At 37.8% G+C, this 6,581-nt stretch overlaps 1 pseudogene; it reads right to left on the bottom strand.

The window, feature by feature from the left end:
• Positions 1-206: 206 nt before the first annotated feature.
• Positions 207-743, bottom strand: LOC122750401 (annotated as a pseudogene).
• Between the last annotated feature and the right edge of the window lie 5,838 nt (positions 744-6,581).

Here is a 6,581-nt window from a genome sequence, read left to right as displayed (position 1 = left end):
TTATAAATTTGACTCAGTTCTTTATATATTTGAGAAATGAGGCCTTTATCAGAGATACCTGTTTCAAAAATTCTTTCCCAGTTTTCTGCTTCCCTTATAATCTTGGTTACATTGGTTTTGTTTGTGCAAAACCTTTTTAATTTCACATAATCAAAATTATCTATTTTACCTTTTGTATTGCTATCTATATCTTCTTTGGTCCAAAATTCTTCCTCTGTCCATAAATCTGACATATGTATTTTTTAATAGTTGCAATCAATTTATTCAAAAAGAGATGATTGATTAGGCATCTGCAATGGTGACTTCAACTTCTACACCTGGTTCAATGCTGATAGAAGTGATCTGCTTCACAATTTCAGACGTTTGTGGATTCTCATCTGGAATCGATCCCAAGTCTTAGAACCTTCACTACAAGGAGTTTTTCTAGTTGTAATTCGAAGTGTCTTGGTGGGCATTCCAACAGGTCCCTTCACTTTCAAGTTCTTTTCTTTGGCTCCTCTAATCAGGTCAGCACACACCTTCTTGAGTGATTTCACGTTGTGGCTGGTGAGGGTGATCCGGATCCGTTAATGGCCACTTCGGGCTCCACAAGCATCTTGCCGGTGTCCTTGAATGCCATGGCAACGGAGCGGCTTCCTGACCGACTTATTCCTCAGTGAGAGGGAACAGCGGTGAGTCAGGAGGAGGAGAGGCAGGAACTGCCGACTCCAATCGGCTGCAGTGTTGGTACCTTCACCAGAGAGTGACAGATGTAATTTTTTTTATTGAATAGAATTTTATTTTCCAAGATATATGTAAAAACAAATTTTAACATCAATTAAAAAAAAATTTGTGTTCCAACTTCTCTTCCTCCTCCATTCCCACCCCCCACCCACTAGAACTCAAGCATTTCAAAATTAGTTATACGTGAGTAGTCATGGAAAACATTCCCACATTAGCTAGGTTGTGAGAGAAAACAGTCAAAAAAAACCCCAAAACTTCAGATTGAGGAATTGTCAAAGAGGAAAAAAACATTTTTTTAAATGTGTTTCCAGGGGCAGCTAGGTGGCGCAGTGGACAGAGCACCGGACAGATGTATTTTTAATTGGTTGGACCTTTTCTGGGAGGAAAATCAACCTGCCCTTTGTCCACACACAGTTGTCATTAGCAGACAAAATGATGGGGGAATCCCAGCCCAAGTGACAATGAGGAAGTTGTTCCCTGCCTCAGATACTCATAGATTTAATACAAATCCTAGCCAGGTCCTCCAATCTGCATTTCTGACTATATGATTAAGAAACTATTCCCAGGGGGCAGTTAGGTGGCACAGTGGATAGAGCACTGGCCCTGGATTCAGGAGAACCTGAGTTCAAATCCGGCCTCAGACACTTGACATTTACTAGATATGTGACCCTGGGCAAGTCACTTAACCCCAATTGCCTCACCAAAAAAAAAGAAAAAGAAACTATTCCCAGAAACATGGGGTAATGGGCTGGGAGTGGGGCAGTGATAAAAACATTGAATTTACAGTTTGGATTCCATTTTAGATGAATTTAATTTAGATTAGGATTAGGTTCAAAAATCCCAGATCTGCAATTTATTTTCTGTATGGCTTTTGACAGGTCAGTTTCCTTCTCTGGGCCTCAGTTTCCTCATCTGTGATATGAAAAAGACTATAAGATAATAAATTCCCTTCCATCTCTACTTCAGTCTTACTATGTTGCAGCCAACATAAACTACAAAGGCCCATCATGGTGACTACTCTTTTATCTGATGCAGATTGCAACCTCTTCATGTCTTAGTCTACCATTTCATTTGTAACTGACCACGATTTCTCATGAGATTTCCCTCATGAGAAAACAATTGTTCAAATATCTTCTGTCCAATGATAAAGCATGCTACTCACCTCCTGACAGAGAGGTAATGGACTCAGAATGCAGATTGAGACATAAATAACATGGCCAATGCAGCAATTTGTTTTGCTTAACATATTTGTTACCAGGGCCTTTGTTTTTCTTTCTTTTACATTTGGGAGGGGGGGAGTTGGAGGAGAGAAGACAGAATTTAGTTCATTAAAAAAACAGAATTTAATTTAAAAAACAACTTTATGAGCTGCCTCATGCATCTTCCTCATTGATCACTGGTTATTCCTCACTGGTGACCAAGCTTTGGAAGCTTAACTTCTTGACATGTAATTAGTCTGCCTCTTGAATGACTCATGAATCTGTGCTCAAAGCATTTCCAGTTTAGTAGTACCTGCTTAAGTTCATGTTGCCTGACATAGTCTTTTAGAGTCCAGAGTGAGTCCCATAACATGTTAAGGTATCAGAGACTTTTAGTGGTAAAATGTGACATTAGGCTGTATTAATAGATGAAGTATCATATGGCAATAGTTCCCTTGTTCTCTTCCCTACTTAGACCACACTGAGGTTTTTTACTGAATTTTTTTTTCAATTAACAAAAATCCATTTTTGTCCCCAACATCTCCCTCCATTAAAAACAAATAAAGACCTTGAACAAATACACATACAGCAAAACAAATTCCCATATTAACCATATCCAAAAAATATGTCTTATTCTGTACCTGAACATTAGCAGCGTACATCACTCAGCACAGGACAGGTGTGGCCCATTCCAATCGGTCTGCCAAATTCCATGATTTTACCACACTATTAAAAACACAAGAGACCATAGGAATAAATGGAGCTTACCTTAACATGATAAGTAATATTCATCTAAAACCATCATTGAGCATTATCTCTAATGGGGATAAGCTAGAAGCCTTCCCAATACAATAAAGGGTGAAGCAAAGATGCGCATTATCACCTCTATTATTTAATATTGTATTAGAAATGTTAGTTTTAACAATAAGAGAAGAAAAATAAATTAAAGGAATTAGAATAGGTAACAAAGAAACAAAAGTATGACTCTGTAGATAATATGATGTTATACTTAGAAAATCCTAGAGAATCAATAAAAAACCACTTGAAACAATTAACAACTTTAGCAAAGTTATAGGATACAAAATAAACCCACATAAATCATCAGCATTTCTACATATTACCAACAAAGTCTAGCAACAACATATAGAAAGAGAAATTCGATGTAAAATAACTGTGGACAATATAAAATACTTGGAAGTTTATTTGACAAGACAAACCCAGGAATTATGTATCCAGAACTATAAAATACTTTTCACACAAATAAAGTCAGGTCTAAACAATTGGGAAATTAATTGCTCATGGGTAGGCTGAGCCAATAGAATAAAAATGATAATCCTACCTAAGTTAATGTATTTATTTAGTGCTATACCAAGCAAATTATTAAAAATATTTTACAATCTAGAAAAAATAATAACAAAATTCATCTGGAAAAATAAAAGCTCAAGGATATCAAGGGAATCAATGAAAAAAATACAAAAGAAGGTAGTCTAGCAGTACCAGATCTCAAACTGTATTATAAAGTGGTAATTATCAAAACAATCTGGTACTGGCTAAGAAATAGAAAGGTGGATCAGTGGAATAGAATAGTTATAAATGATACTATAGTAATATAGTATATGATAAACCCAAAGATCCAAGCTTCTGGAACAAAAACTCATTATTTGACAAAAACTGCTAAGAGAACTGGAAAACAGTATGGCAGAAAGTAGCTTTAGACCAACATCTCACATGGTTTACTAAAATAAGGTCAAAATGGGTACATGATTTACACATAAAGGGTGATACCATAAGCAAATTAAGAGAGTATGAAATAGTTTATCTGTCAGATTTATGAACAGAGGAAGAATTTAAGACCAAAGAAGATATGGAGATATATGGAGCTAAAATCCTAGCTATACTATCTAAAATCTAATGAATGGTCACCAATAAATTATAAGCTTTAGCAAGTGTATTTAAGTATTTATTAAAGAGCATTAGGATCAGAGAGAAAGGTAAAAATCTAACTATTTCTAAGAGAACCCATCATCCAACCCACTATGGTGAGGTCAGGAACTAAAAGGACCCAACGCCTCCTATGAAGCTGGGAACATCCCCCCCACAAGCATACACAGCTCCAAGCTAATTGGCTGGTAGCCTTGATTGACAGTACCCACAAGCAAACGTCACTTCCTGACACCAAGGACCTTGACCACATGGCTTGCCTTCAGACACCTTCTCCTCATGGCGGAGCTTTCCTACAGTAACTCTCCAGCAGGTGGCGTCACTCCAATCATTACAGTATCTTCCAAATCCCATTATTTTCTCACAAAAGGAAAATATTGGATGTTGGAGGGGATGTGGGAAAACCAGGATGTTAATCCATTGTTGGTACAATTGTGAAAAAATCCAACCATTCTGGAGAGCAATTTGGAACTATGCCCAAAGAGCTGTAGAACTGTGCATGCCCTTTAATCCAGCAATACCACTGCTAGGCTTATATTTCAAAGACATCCCCGCAAAAAGAAAAAAGACCTATCTGTACAAAAATATTTATAGCAGCTCTTTTTGTGGTGGCTACGAATTGGAAATCAAAGGAATGCCCATCAATTGCAGAATGGCCAAATAAGTTCTGGTATATGGTGGTGATGGAGTATTATTGTGCTATAAGAAATGACAAGCAGTATGATTTCAGAAAAGCTTGGAAAGACTTGTATGAACTGATGTATAGTGAAGTGAGCAGAATCAAGAGAACACTGTGCACTGAGACAGCAATATGGTTTGATGAAGAACTGTGAATGACTTGAACATTCTCAGAAATACAATGATCCAGGACAATCCCAAAGGACTAATGATGAAGCATACTATCCACCTCCAAAGAAAGAATTGATATTGACTGAACACAGACTGAAACATACTATTTTTCACTTTTTTTCATTTTTTCTTTTAGTTTTCTTGTATGAAATGACTAATATGGTAATGTTTCACATAATTGCACATGTATAATGCACATCTAATTGCTTACCACCTCATGGAGGGGGAAGGAGAGGGAAGGAGGGAGGGATAAAACCTGGAACTCAAAACTATAAATAAAAATGTTTATTAATGAAAAAAATCTCCAATCACTTCAATATTCTAACCCTCCTCTGGACATATTCCAACTTGCTCTTCCTAATACTATTTTTTTTTTTTGGTGGGGCAATGGGGGTTAAGTGACTTGCCCAGGGTCACACAGCTGGTAAGTGTCAAGTGTCTGAGGCCGGATTTGAACTCAGGTACTCCTGAATCCAGGGCTGGTGCTTTATCCACTGCGCCACCCCTAATACTATATTAAAATTGAATACATTTATTAAGTGTCTACTGCATACAAAGCATAGGTTCCGGGCAAGATTCAAAGTTTAAATTAGTCACAGTCTTGGTCCTCATAAAACTTACAGTCTAGTGGTGAGTAGGGTTTGGCACATACAAAAATAATTAGAATTTAACTACCATAAGTTTGAAAGAGAAACATGAATGAAGTTGAGGTCCAACTGAAGGCAATCAGAAAAGGTTTCTTGCAGGAGGTAGTTCTAAGTTGGCTTTCAAAGCATGAGTAGTAATGTAAACAAGTAGGGGAAGCAGCCTGATGGAGGTCATTCCCAGCATGGAGCAAATATGTGCAAGGGCACCAAGGCAGAAAAACAGAGTATGTCTGGAGAACAGAGAATAGTCCAGCTTTGATGGAATATAGACTATGGGAAGGGAGTCATGAGATAAGGGTGCAGTCATAAGGTGATATCACATGGTAAAGAATCTTGAATGACAGCTAGAGGAATTTGAATTTTTTTTTTCTGTAAGGCAAAAAGGAATCATTGAAAGGTTTTAAGATCAGAGCACAGCTCCAGACAGAGTTATCCAATTAATTAGTCCATCAGTGGCATTCAGGGTAGACTTGAGGTGGGGAGTCTCTACAAAACTCTTCTAGTAGGCACCTATTTCAATAGTCCATGAGGGTGATGAGGGCCTGTACTAGAGTGGTATCAATGGAAATAGAGCAAAGGGGATGAATGGGATAAGAGAACAAGAGGATTTGTTAAGTGCGAATTGAGGAAATGGAAAGAATCAAATATAACATCAAATCTTGGAACATAGCAGACTGAGTGTATGGTGGTGCCACAAAGTAGTGAAGTCAGAAAGGACAACAGGTTTTGGGAGTAAGGGAATATACTACCTTGGTATGGAACCTGTGAGATTAAGTTGATATCAGTCCACATTGGTGGGGATGTGGTTTCAGAAGCTTAAGACAACCTGGAACACAAGTGAGAGATCAGTCATAGATATATATTTAGGAATCTTTGGTTGTCTTACATTTTCCCCAGTTCTTTTACCCTCCCCTTTCCACCCCCGTAGAATATCAGCTCACTGAGAGCAGAAACTACTTCATTTTTGTCTTTGCATCTCCATCATTTAGCACAGTGCTGTGGACATATTCAAATGGATATTCACAACTCAGCCATGACTGCATATCCCTTACAACTTTTGTCTCTCTCCAAAGTTTCCCACTGGGGGTCCACTTAACATCCTGGGGGCCTTCCTCACTTTCTCTCTCTTTTTTTTTCTCACTTTCTCTTGACATCAATATTGGACTAGAGTTCTAGATTCAGAGAGCCTGGGTTCATACCCCACACCTGTCATTTGCTACCT

Source organism: Dromiciops gliroides, chromosome 3, assembly GCF_019393635.1.
Source record: "Dromiciops gliroides isolate mDroGli1 chromosome 3, mDroGli1.pri, whole genome shotgun sequence".
NCBI classification, from domain to species: Eukaryota; Metazoa; Chordata; class Mammalia; order Microbiotheria; family Microbiotheriidae; genus Dromiciops; species Dromiciops gliroides.
Note: the sequence above shows the minus strand (reverse complement) of the source record. Positions and strands in the feature narration are given on the sequence as shown.